Here is a 14,177-nt window from a genome sequence, read left to right as displayed (position 1 = left end):
ACATGACTGCTCCCACGAGATCTCTAAACACCACTAATACTTTCTTCAGTAAAATTAATCCCTGTTCATTAATGCAAAACACTGGGCAAAATCTGCATGCTTTAACCTGGCAGCACAGCCAGTTCTGGACACACAACCTTTACTGCATGCCAGACTGAGAAATTTGGCTGTTAGGAAACTCAGGTTCTTATGAAGGTTTTTGCATTCCTTCCAGTTACTGCCTCCTGGTTCCTGATCATGAAAAAAAACCCTCATTTTCTAGGAGCTATAGAGGTATGGACAATTGCATACAGACAGGGCCTATCTGGAGAGACGGGTGCAGTGGTTGTATGTTTGATGAGAAGCTGTGAAGAAGGCCTTCTTCATCAGGAGACAAAAGTGTTCAATGGTTGTGGCTGGCCAGCAAGATGCAGTGTGAAAAGCTCAGACTGCCAGCCCAGGTTTCTGGATTTCCTTCACTCCTTCTGAGGACCTCTTGCCAACTATGAATTTTTGCTGTTCTTTTCTTTTCTAAATCGAAATTAAAGGGCACCTGACGCCCATTAAAATTAGCTCTGACACTTCAAGTGGAAATGCACCTAAGATGACATAGTGAAGTGATGTTCAAAGACATTTCTTTGCAATGAAAACTTTAATTTTTTTCTGGGCCTGGCAATATCAGCTTGCCTATAAAAAGTCAGTGAGGAGACCTTAACTGCCTGAGTTCATATTCAACATTCAGGTATAGCTGTGAGAAGCTGATGAACAGAAAAAGATCCAAAGAGTGCCATTGCAGTGTAAAAATAATAAAATTATACCTGTTTAACAGCTGCTGCAAGTGATTTCTGTTATTTTTCTTCTTAGGGAAGTATAAAGTAAAATAGTACAAGGGAGACAGTATAAAACAAGAATCCAGTGAATGCTTGTGTTTCTGGTTTAATTTTTGACCTGTGTTGGTTTTGCAACTTCTGTTGACTTTAATAGAGACATTTGACGGTAACATTTTCAAGGGCATCTAAACAACTTAGACTTCTCAGTTCTCGGTTTAAAACTGTCAACAATCCATTAGGATCAGAAGTTCCTTTGTAAGTCAATCACACTTAAACCCCTAAGGTCTGACCCTAAAAAAGGGATTTACGTGCCACAGTAAAAGCTGTAATATCATTATGTACTTGGGTACATGGCCCTTGAGACTATACATGAACAATGTGTTCAGAGAAGTGGCTCCTCCACCTGGCATAGCTAATCCTGGGGACAGCTCAGCAGTGTGTCTGTACGGCACCTTATCCAGGCTACCAGGCTGTGGTTTGGATTTGGTGTGAGGAAAATGTTGTTAACACACAGATGTTTGTAGTTGTTGCTGGGTAATGTTTATACTAAGTCACGGGCTTTTCAGTTTCTCAGGCCCTGCTGGTAAGACGGCTGGAGGGGCACAAGAAATTGTGAGGGGACACAGCCAGGACAGCTGACCTGAACTTAGCCAAAGGAATATCCCATGCCATGGGATGTCATGCTTAGTATATAAGCTGGGGGTGGTTGGCCAGGGCCTGCCAATTGCTGCTCGGGGACTGGTGGGGCATCAGTCAGCGGGCGGTGAGCAGCTCTGTTGTGCATCACTTGTTTTCTTTCCTCCCTTCCCTTTGGATTTCAGTCCTCTCTCCTTCTCCCTCCTTTTCATTATATTTTTTACAATTGGAATTATTATTATTGTTTTTATTTTATTTCAATGATTAAATTGTTCTTATCTGAGCCCTTGAGTTTTACATTCCTTCCCAGTTCTCCTCCCCATACCTCCGTGCCGGTGGGAGGTGAGTGAGCGGCTGTGTGGTACTTAGTTACCAGCTGGGGGTAAATCAAAACAGCATGGAACAACTTCTGATACCTTACTTAGACACTGAAACACTTCTAGGAAGGGGGAGATGTTAGCAAAGCATGATCTTGCATGCACATGTCCAGTGAATGAGCACTTATATGACCTCTATGGAAAACTGCTCATACACCATGACAAAAAGGTCAAAACTTGTAGCAAATAAAATGTGTGGGCCACTGGCTATTGGCCTTGCTTCCCCACACGATACCTTGTCTAAGGCAGCCAAAGCACTGCAATAGGAGCCATACGGAATAGTTGGCGGGCTGATACTGAGAAGCTGGCTGTTTGCTTTGTATCCCTCAGTTTCTCTTTTTTATTCTTTTTTCTTTTGTTAGTAGCAGAGCTTTCATGCCACTTGCAATTTTTCTCGCATTTTCTCCACAGCTGCTATAGAAAAGCCTATAGAGTTGAGGACTTCCTATGAGCAAGCTAGCAAGCCACGCACCAACATTTCCACTTCCATCATCCCTTCTAATGGCCTGTGCTTCACCGTCTGACACATTGCAGCTCTTACTTTCCATCTGTACCTCAACAGAGACACTGAAAAGTCAAAGCACATAACTTACATGGCTATGACACTGCATCGGTCAAGTACACACAGATCCCTTGCAGGCTTGTGACTTGAATGAAAGGGTAATACTTGTTCTTAAATCAGTTATTCCATTCATATTTTAGGGAAGGGGTCCATACTTGAAAATGCAGTGACCTACTTCTTCCACAGCTAGGGTTTAACTGTTGACAGTATGCAGTTATGTTCTGCTCCATTCAGCAAAGTTTACACGTGCAGGGGAATGATGAATTTAAAACAATTCCTTTTAACTATTTCATTTTTTATTTTATAAATATTTCCTTTCAGAATATCATCTACCCTTGACTACCGCAGTTCAATAAAATCCTTGCTTGTCCTGCCACCTGCTACCATTTGGCTTACCACATCTGTAGAACTGTACCTTAAATATCATCCAATAAATATTCTTCTATGCTACTTCAAATTCCACCACCCTGCTAATAAATCTTACCTTCCAGGTTATAAGCTCATTCTAGCAGTAATTCTCATTTTCTAAGTGTAGCAGCTAACACCAAAAAGCCATACCTGACTTTACTGATGCTCACTTCAACACTCTGCTGATTCCACAACCCAGGAACCTCCTGGGGCATCCCATTGCATCTGCTCAGCCCCAATGCTAGGCTTTTCTCCTTGTAAGAACCAACATCATGAGGCAAGTGGGTGTACATGTGCCTGATTTTGTCCTGTCACCTAGCTGGATGACCCTAACCTGGAGCAGAAAACAGTAATGATAATAATAATACCATGGATGTAATCCAAGGAATGTTATCCATGCAGATTCATTAGACACTGCTGATGACAAGTCATTAATTTCCAGTGTAGAATCCTTCACCCTTATTTACTTTTCCCTTCTGTTTAGAGAATTTCTCATCTCAGAAAATGGACATTTCGGGGGGGTAATGATGTTAAAATAAGTATGTGTAAAAAGGATATATAAACAATCTTTTTCCAGCCCCCAGATAAGTTTGGGGGTTTTTTTTCCTACATAATGTTTGCAATGGGCATCACTGCATCTAATGATAATTTCAATAGATACTTCAAGGCAAAATTGGCTGGATAAATGTAACTATTGTTGGATAAGCATTTTAACATTATTCTATTATTTCTCTTTTCTTAATCATGAGGAGAAAAACAGAGCTGAAATTAAGTGCAAAAAGCTATCAGATTTTGAATCTGGTAGTGGTGTAAGATAGGAGTCGGGCCCCACTGTTAGTTACACCGAAGCAAAGCAATGTATTTGTCATTAGCCTACAAGGTGAAATAATTCACCAGGAGGAAAAGCAACCATGAGAACAACTTCAGCTCAGCCAAAAATTTCCAACCTTCCCTGCACTAATCTTCCTTTCTCCTGAACTCACACCCCATGTAAACAGCTTTATGCTCAGACAGCTTGGTGTATAGGATGGAGTGCGCTCTTCACTTCTGCTGAAGCCTTTCAGCTATGCACAAAATGTGTAACTCTTCAGGGGCACTGAGACTGAAACCCAGGTGGTCTGTGTCCCTGATGCTGCCCTAAGCAGCCAGCTGGAGGGCTGCCATGGTGCAAGCAGATGGTCCTGGGTGTATCAAGTGCTTTGAACAGAGTGGAAAGGCTGCAAGCAGAGGATGAGAGGAAGGTGTTGTGGAAAACTGCACCATGGTGTTGAGCCTGCTTTCCTGGGAGGTCAGTGAGCAGGATCTGAGACATCCAGCAGGGATCTGCAGGCCTCTGAGGACATTTGAAAAGCAACCTCAAATCAAATGGTGAAACCCGGATTAAACAGTTCAGCAAATGCAGCACCAGCCTGGCATTAGAACAGTAAAAGCACACATTTTGGCAAAAAACCCTACATGTTAAGAAAAAGAAAAATGCTTTCACTGTAAATCTGTGGGGAAGTATCTTGGTAATATCTTGCCTCTATTTAAGTCAGCACTGGAATACCTCTCAGGCCATGGGGGGGTTCATGGAATAAGGAAAATTAGCACAGACTTCAATTATGCAAGACTTGTAGACACTCAGACCCCATTATAAGAAACTTGCAAATGTGTCTCAAGGGGAAACCTTCTGCAAGCATTTGTTGGACAGCCACTGTGATAATCGAGGCAGTGCTGTGACTCCTCTCATGTGTACCAGGCATTACACACTTTCTCCCACTCCAGGTACAGCTATTTTACCTTACAGACTTAGAAAGGGTTATTGATTTAGAACCTTTACTAGGGCTCACAAGCGGTTAATATGATTAACTTCATTCGAGAGAATGTTGTCATAAACACTTATTAAAATTCCTGCTTTTTGTGCATGCATTTGTCGACCGGAAATTGGCAAAAATATAAAAGGTGATGATGAAAATTAATTTCCCTGAAGGAATCATTAAATCTTCCTCCTCCCTTTTCTCCCTGCATGTGCACCTTCCTCTTACTTCATGGGCTTCAACACTGGAAATTTTAATTGTCTATATTGTCAGTTTTTGACATCTTAATCTCCCCTGATGAGCCTGGCATCTTAGAAGCACAGCATCTGAATACTAAACATTGCACCTCTTGTATAGCTGTTATGCACAAAGCAGCTGCAGCTGGGCCCCAGTTTGCATCAGTGCTCCAGTTTACATGTCCTAGCCCCTCTCCTGCTCTCCATAGTGTAGATACGTACCTCCACCAGCTTCCCCAAAGTCATTCTCTTCACTATGATTTGAAAGTCAGGGTTTCATCATCTGCAAAATTCACCTGCAACAGAAAACCCAGGCAGCCACATCAGCAAATATTGCTACAGATTGTGCACTGGTATTAATATATTTCTGGTCAGATCAGTTTGCACCACTGGTGTCAACAGAGTTTGCTGGTTTTCACCAGAACAGAGACTAGTGTGCTGTGCTTGTACAGACTATGTACTGCCCAGACCTGGCAGGCTCCTTTTCCCACTTGGAGTCAAAGCCATAAATTTCTACTCTGGATGACACCAATCAAATCTAGGTAACACAGGTGCCATTGCATTATAATGAAAGCTAGACTGGTTGAAATGAACCTGGGAATCTGCAGGACCAGGGAGGCTGGAAACAGCATAGCTATATGTAGGAAAGGAAGCAGGCAGCCTTGGTCTTGCAACTGCTTCCATGAAAATACTTATGGGAGAAGAATGAAGAAAAATCCTCAGAACAGAGAAGCAAGCAACTGCCTATATTTGGTTGACTAAATGCAGGGCTCACTTACTAATTACCCTGCTTGTTTGACAGGTAATGTGTATGCAGGGACTGTGCACAAGCTGCACCACTACAAAAGTTTGCACTTGGAGAAGAGGGCCCTTGTGTGAGGCCATTGCACTGGCTGACTCAAGGAGAGTCTGTTTAAACAGTTTCTGCACAGTCTTGGAGGTTAGATCTACCACAATAGCGCCAGTCAAGACACAAGGCTTTCCCTCTACAAGTTACAGAATTACAAAGGACTGAGTTGCTTCTTTGCTATAATTTTCCTGTATTTCCACAGATACTTCTTTTTTCATTAGTGATAGCATAACTGTTTCCTGGAAAAGGCTGTTACTTGTTAATGTAGCTGTGAGGTGCTAGACTAGCTGTGCACTTACGTCCATTATAAAGACACCTGGAGGGCAAGGTGAGTCCTGCTGACATTATGGTTTTTTCTTTCAAAATCAATTACAGTCACAAAAGAAATGAAGAAAGGAAAGAATGTAAAAAAATGTTAAAGCAATGGCTGTTAGTGGTGCTTTACTAAAGTGAGAGAGATTCTGCTTGTAATTGAATCAGTCCCAGAGGGTGCTGCAGCTGTACAGGGGCACCAGAAATGCTCCATGCCTAGGTCTTCCCTACCCCAAATACACGTGCATCCTCCTAACCAGGCTTTCCTGCTGTCAGCCACTTTCGGTTGCTTATATAGAACATTTCATGACAAAGTCACATTCTGTGCAGCCATAAGGACCCTGTGGTAGCAGTCCAGGTTTGGTGGCAAGAGTCATTCAAAGTGATGCCAAGTGTGTCTGGCTAGGGACAAATACCCTTGGGAATCTGGGCAATGCTGGGTTGTACCAGCCGCTCCCTAGCAAATCAACAGAGAAGCACAAAGCAGCAAGATAGAGAGCTACTTTCCTCCCACCGTTTGTAAATATGCCCCTGCCTGTTTGCACTTCCAGGAGCTGCAGCCCACTGTCTCCCTCTGTGGACAGTGTCTGCTGCAGGGTTGACGAGTTTGCAATTCCAATGTGTTTTTTTTTTAAAAAAAGGACCTCATTTACTGTGGAGCCAAGAATGTTATTTTGGACCTTCTCACAAAGACATTGTAAGGATGGCAGTATAGACTGAAATGTTTATTTGCAGACCTTTCTGATGCTACAGGGAGAAACTGTTCAGTTTGCATGGTTTGATTTAGATCAGAATTGGAAGAGTTTATTGATTTATTAACAACAGAGCATTGACTCAATATCCATGAACAAAACATGCAGAATCAATATTGCTAATGAACAGATAAACCACAATAAACAGATAAACTAGACAGTTACAAAATGTTAATAAACACCTACACATTTCTAAATGCCCTTCTGGTAGCTGACCTCAGGAAGTTCTGATCTTACATGAGAGATTCTGCTGCTCTGGCTGCATGTCACCTCCACTGCTCCCCACACCCCAGTGACCTCCATGACAGTGAGGAAGCCCCTGCAGGTGCACAGGCACACTCCAATGTGTGAGTCCCTCTGCACTGCACCCACACAGTCACCCTCTCTGCTGACTTGCATCCCTATCCCGTCCCCTGGGGAGGCTGCCAGGGCAGGGGCTGTGGAGCTGAGGAGCCACCAAAGTTTTCACTGATGCTCATTCCCACTGCAAGCACTCTCTCCTCTGATACAATTATTTTATGCTTCTTTTATTCTTATTTTCAGGACAACTTCTTTCTTTCAAAAGTGTGCAACTCCCTGGTTATCAATTAATCCAGAAGACGGTCATTTTCTTCTTTAGCATGATGCCTTCCATACAATTAGAGTGCTAGACCCACACACAGCTGCGTGCACACATGCATCCTTCATTGTCACATTTCTGTCTTACCTGCTGTTGTTGTCAAGGCCATTTGCCATGGGAAACATGAGCCATGTGAGCACAATCATGCCTGATGGCATAACTTATCTTTTTGTTCTGAGCAATACAAATATTGAAGATTCAATGATTATGCAATAATAAATGCTGGCAATGTGCTTTTTTCACTCTGATATCTATAGTTTTACAAATATTTTTCACCTAGAACCAAACTGAATAATTCACACTTGAACAGCCTGTTTTAGCTGTGTCACTGCTTTCTGTATTTTTTCAGTTCCATTTTTCAGAGACATTTTGGAAATACATAAAATTAATTTTGTATAGTTAGAGCATTTGGATTAAAAATGGTAACATTTAAATAAATCAGTTGAAAACTTTTTTTTATTCTGAACAGAAAATGAGCCCAGACTTTTACCTGAATCAAAACTTGCAGCTGAAATTGTTGCTTCTAAATTAAATCCAAAAACTGAACAGGCTTTGCCTTCAGTAGTGGAGAGGACTTTTGCTATGGCCTAAAATAGTTTTCATTTTCCACTGAGAATGTGTTTGTACTGGTTTGTTTTGACTCACTGCTGTATTTAGTTAGTATTTCAAAGCAAAGCAACCTCTTCTGCATTTTTCTTCCTGTCAACCCTGTTACCACCAAGGGCAGGGGACTGACAGAAACCCAATTACAGTCAGACATGCCGTGTGGGACTCACCTGACCAGATGTTCAGATTTACATTGTGGACTTTCATGTCCTGGACTTATCATTAGCAGAGAGAAGCAGTCTTTTCTATGTGTGATTTAATTCATCTTTAATGTGGATGTTTAAAATAAATCAGAAGAACCAAGCGCCAGTGACTCAAAACTGAGCCTGGGAAGACATGGTCACTTGTGGACTTTGACACCACAGGCTTTAAAAAGTTAGGTAAGATGACTCCAGCCCACAATGTCAACCCACTGCAGCTCACAAATTAGTGCCGTAATGGGAGGAAGGAAGGAATGGAGGGGTTAACAGATAAAAAGAAAATCTCAGTGGTGCTCCAGAGGTGAGCAAGGTCAATTTGAACACCAAAGGAATGTAAACAATGTTCAGACTAATCCATCCACTGCTATTCCTTGATATCACATAAATAAGAGTGTAAGTCACAGAAGTCTCAGTGACTTTACCAGGAAAGATGCAGTCTGTTCTCCTAGCACTAAATTTACTACTGTAGATTTCTTTATCTCTGTCTTTTAGAAGATATGTGTCTTACACCAATCGCTAGGTTAAACATTTAAAAAGTCATCACCTTTTAAAACAGAGCTAGTTGGTTTTGTTGACCAAACAGGAATGGGGAGCTTATTAAATTGCTAGGCTCTTGTTTCATAGTTTGAGTGTACTGCAGCACAGCAAAGTTGTATAAATCAGAGATGAGATTGAATGCTTCTTTGTAATTCATGGAAAAAACATCACATGGACTTCATCAGGTCCTTCAGTTTGGAAATGGATACTGACAACTGTATATAGTCGGTAGTTCATATCAATTTCTAAAAGACAAGGATTACATTTCATGTCCAAAATACATTGCACACAACCTAAGTAACTCTTCCAGACCTTCTTGTGAAGGGTAAAGGTAAATTCACTGCTGCATTAGGGATTGGTGGCTATCTGGTTCTTGTGGTCATGATCTGATGACATGGGGTGGGAACAGAGGGCAGTCCCAGCTTCTCAGTGATTCTTCTGGCATTACTGCTAAACATCACATACTCAAATTTTCATGCTTCATGTGGAAGCAAGTATAACATCACTGCCAATGCATTTTGTGGGTGTTGCAGACTGCTGAGGAAATAAGTATCATTTGGCATATATTTATTCTATATATATTATATATATATTTAAGCAGGAGAATGGGGAGTATAATAAAAACTAAGGTGTTTCATTAGTGAGGTGGGTGCAAGAAAGCATGATGGGTGATGCTTACCTCATTTTAGATGCCTCCTAGTTGTCTACATCAGAGCTAGCTGTCTCAGCTGCCTTTACCATCACCACAGGGAATACATCACTCAGGGCATAATTTCACCTAGCCTGCTTTAAACACCTTCCTCAGGGTAAGAGTGGTAAGGCCTTAGAAATGTCTGTACCTTTATCTTGTAAGTGATAGTCTGTGTGTGGGCATCTACATTGTAAATATAGATTTGATCAGGAGAATACCTTTGGTCAGGTGAATACCCCCTGAGAGCGTGCATTTAGGAAGAAAGAAGATAAATCAATATAAAGAAGGGGACACGCTACTGTAGAAAGTAAGTATTCTTAGTAGGCTTTGGGAGAAGTAAAGGCAGTATCACTGTGTAACATCATGAGTAAAGGGTTGATGTAATCTTCATATCAATACATATGAAGAAATGAAGAAGAATATGGCAGCAGTCTCCTCATCATCAAACGTAAGACCCCTCCCACCCCCTGAAAATTTCTACTTCTGGTATCAAATACAATGAGGAATTGGAGAAGGTTGGGCAAAAAATCGTTCAGAAGACTGAAGCAAAGGCCTGCTAGGATGACATTTTTAAAAAAAGACGTGCACAGTAATATGGCATATGACAAAATATTTGTCATGGAGGAGATCAAAAAGTGTCTTGATTGCAATATTTAAGACCCAACCCAGGAAGAAAAAATATTCTGCATTAAAATATTCCATATTCTCATAGAGAGTAACAAGTACTAGTATCTGAAAGCTGGTATGAGACACATTAAGTCAGATGCGAACTTTTAATTGTGAGGTTAAATTACCAAAAGAGATGGTACGCCCTTTCAGACTAGCAGATTGAGCTATTTCTGTTTAAAAGAAATAGTTTGGTTAAAAACAGAGTGTAGTATTTGCTTTGGGGACAAAGGGCTGGGATATAATAGCCTTCTTTCTAAGACAGAGCAAGCCTAGTGGCACCTCCTGGTTCTAAAATGTCTGAAGGTCCTTGGAGAATAAAGTCAAATTATATTAATTTACAAACAGTTTTCAACTTTTCTTGGGAAGCCTGAGTGGAGAAGAAAAGATTTTGGCAGTAAAAAAAACATTACTATTCTCAAAGTAAGAATGGCTACAATTCATTTACACATCTGCAAGAGAGAAAGAAGCAGGAAAATGATGCATATACAGACTGCAGATCATGACATTCAGCAGGCAAATGGTTCACAGCTAAAAAATTTACTCTTGAATTTCAATTTTGATGGTGTATTACGCAAATGAATATTAAAAATACAATGATCATTTAGAAAGATTAAGATATTTATGGTAGTGACTTTACAAGCTATAATTTAAGGAACAAAAAACGCTCCAGGTTTTCCATGTCACATTTATTTTAAGCTATATTGAAATGTACAATTAAAGGAGCCCTCATTTTTTAGATTGTTTCTGCTGTTCACTAAAAAATTATTGTTCCTTTTCTGGGGAATAAGAACACACTCTCTATTTGCCAGCCTGCTTTTGTGGGTGCCATTCAGAACTCATCACCATAATGATATCTGTGTTTCTTTTTACTTGCCTTATCCCACTGTATGCAAGCCTCTCTCTGTTTGCAGTTTATTTGGGTCTCACCACCCAAAAAGTGGGGTGAGAGACACCTAAAACTGAAAAATGTACTTTGGTAAACCCGTTTGTTCTTATGGAGGTGCAAAAGCGTAGGTACGCAGCGAAAATGAGATAAAACAAAGTGAAAAAACTAATGCTAGAAGCAGAGAAGCACTGTAACCACTTTTCATTGCAAGATGCCTGTTCACCAGTGAACCTCAATTGTCAACAGAAGGGGATACCCGCTAAAAATAGAGGAAATTAGCAGCGCTATAACTCAATAACTCAGCGGCAAGTTGTGCCCCATTCCTAAGCACAAGAGTTTACCCTATCCAGCGCTGTCCTCAGGGGAAGAGTATGCTCCAGCCCTTTCCACTTTTCTGCCCTCTTCTGATAGCACCACAGAATCATGGAATAATTAAGGTTGGAGGGAATCATTGGTGGTCAGCTAGACTAATACCTCGCTCAAAGCAGGTCCAGTCAGACCATATTGCTCAGGGTAACGTCTGGCTAGTTTGTCACCAGGGATGGAAATTCAACAACCTTTCTGGGCAACTTCTTTCAAAATTTAGCTACCTTTTGCTTTAAAATTTTCCCCTACATCTGGAATTCCCTATATTTCAGTTTGTGTCCATGGCCTTGTGTTCTATCTCTGTGTATCTCTGAGAAGAATCTGGCTCAGCCTTTAAATCTTCCCATTAGGTGAGTAACAACAGTAGGAAGTTTCCCCAAAACATTTTCTTTTCCAGGATGAACAGGACTCTCTCTCTCAGCCTCTTCTCATTTGTTGGGTGCTCCAGCCTCTGACCACCTTGGTGGCCTCCATTGCATTTGGCCCAGTATGCCAAAGTCTTTCTCGCACAGGGGAGCCCAAACCCACAGTTCTCCGGATGTGGTCTTAGAAGTGCTGAGGAGAGGTGAAGGATCACTTGCCTCATCCTGCTGGCTAATTGTATTGCTGGCCCAGGCCAATATGTGGCTAGCCTTCATACAGCACAGCTGGCTGGCACAGCATAGCTGGCTTGTCAGGGAGGTGATCTGGCCACTCTACCCTGCACTGGTACAGCCCCAGCCTCCAGTACTGTGTGTAGTTTCAGGTGCCTGGACATAAGAAGGACCTCAGACTATTTCCAGAGGAGAGTGACCAAATGGTGAAAAGTCTCAGGGGCAAGATTTATGAGGAGTGGCTGAGATAACTTGGTTTGTTCAACTTGGAGAAGGGTGACCTTGTTGCAGTTCACAACTTTCTCAAGAGAGGTAGCAGAGAAGGAGGTGCTGATCTCCTCTCTCTGGTGATCAGTGATAGGACATATGGTAATAGTATGAAGTTGGGTCAGGAGAAGTTCAGATTGGATATTACGAAAAGGTTCTTCACTGAGAGGGTTGTTGGTCACTCGAACAGGCTTCCTGAAGAAATGGTCATGGCACCAAGCCTGTCTGAGTTCAAGGAGTGTCTAGACAACGCTCTTAGTCATATGGTTTAGTTTTAGTAGTCCTGTGAGGAGCCTGGAGTTGGATTTCATGATCCTTATGGGTCCCTTCCACCTTGACATATTCTATGATTCCATAATTCTGTGATCTCTGCACACAGCTAAATTGTGGTCAATTTCTTGTCCAGCATGACCAAGTCCTTTTTTCAAAACTACCTTCTGACCAGTTGCCCCAAGCCTATACTAATACATGGGACTACTCATCCCCAGGTGCAAGACTTTACATTTCCCTTTGCTAAACACAATGTTCAACATCTGTGCAAGCTTCCTATCAACCCATGTCTCCAGCATGTCAATCTGCCTGTAAATAACAGCCCTGCCCTCCAGCCTGCTAATCACTCCACCCAATTTAGCGTTGTCCACAAACATGCTGAGAGGACATGCTGTCCCACTATGTGCATCTTAAATAAAGACAAAAGGGCATTGGACAAATGCTGATTCCTGAAAGATATCACTAGTAGCTAGTGACCAGTTGGATTTGCTATTGCTGATCATAATCCTCTGAGCTCAGTGGTCCAGTCTTCTATATATCTTCTAGTCCACTGATCCAAATGATGTCTCACCCATTTGGCTGTAGAAGTACTACATCAAAGACCTTGCCATGGTCACCATAAACATTATCTACCACTTTCATGTTGCCCATGGCCCAGAAGGCTACCAGGTTGGTCAGACATGGTTTGCCCTGGCTCTTCCAGGTCACCTTCTTGCCTTCCATGTGCTTGGAAATGGCTTCCAGGAAGGTTTGCTCTACCACCTTCCCAGGAACTAAGGTGAGGCTGACATGTAGTACTTCTTGCAAATGACTGTGACCATTACCTTTTTCCAGTCATAAGGAATCTTCCCACACAGGTGATGAGCTTTAACTTAGTTTAGGAAAAGAGACAGTGAAAGTCTTGGCTTATTTTTTTTAGAGTGTTATGCTTCGTTTTCAAAAGTGTCTGTTTGTTCTTAGTTCTTTCAGTTTGGTTTTATCAATTCACTGAAGTTACTTCTTGCTAATCCAGCTACCAAAACATTGAGAAAAGCTCATTTCAGGGATGCTCATTCCACTTTAAAGAAGTTGACATTCTGGGGACATGCATACAAAAAAAATCTGAAGATTCAACCTTAAAACCAGTGGACAAGTAATTTTAAATATGAAATATTAAAAAATCAAATAGAAAAAATGCAAAATCTGGAGATAACTGTAGATTCCTTCTCTTTTTTTTTTCAGATTCCTGCTCTTTTTTTCATCTTACAAAATATCAGTCACAAAATTTCTGACAGCTACAGGAGAAGAAAAAGCTTATTTTATGTCCTCAGAAACTGTCCTATTCCCTTCATTTCTTTTAGCAGCATATAAAGTTACTGGTGCTTTAACATCAAGGTACATAAAGGCAAATACCTTTCTGAGTAAAATCCTTTCATTATTTTTCTTTGTATAAATGATTCATGCTACCCATGACTGTAGAACTTTGGTTATTTCAAAACTTTTTTATAGACTTGACTCCAAGGCACGAAGACTGTGTTAGTGAGACTCATAACCAGCACTAGCATGTTTATCATCATGATTTGTCACTGCATCAGGTGAAAACTTTGAAGTTAATTGGTTCACATTTAAACCATACTTTGAAAATGCAAAGCTCAATGCCGTTTTTTTCCATAATGAGGTCCATTTCTTACACTGACTGATAAGCAGTCTGTAGAAAATGATGGGCTCTTAAATCTATGGGAATTGTACTTAATGA

General features: G+C 41.2%; 1 long non-coding RNA gene across 1 annotated transcript in view; it reads left to right on the top strand.

The window, feature by feature from the left end:
• LOC308059676 overlaps positions 1–14,177 on the top strand; it is a 49,893-nt gene that overhangs the window by 18,895 nt on the left and 16,821 nt on the right. Inside the window, exon 2 of the long non-coding RNA XR_013926363.1 lies at positions 215–14,177. This exon is cut by the window's right edge and continues 16,821 nt beyond it. This is a non-coding gene — a long non-coding RNA (uncharacterized lncRNA). The remainder of the gene's footprint in view (positions 1–214) is intronic.

This window comes from Falco punctatus, assembly GCF_963210335.1.
Source record: "Falco punctatus genome assembly, chromosome: 2".
Lineage (NCBI taxonomy): Eukaryota > Metazoa > Chordata > Aves > Falconiformes > Falconidae > Falco > Falco punctatus.
Note: the sequence above shows the minus strand (reverse complement) of the source record. Positions and strands in the feature narration are given on the sequence as shown.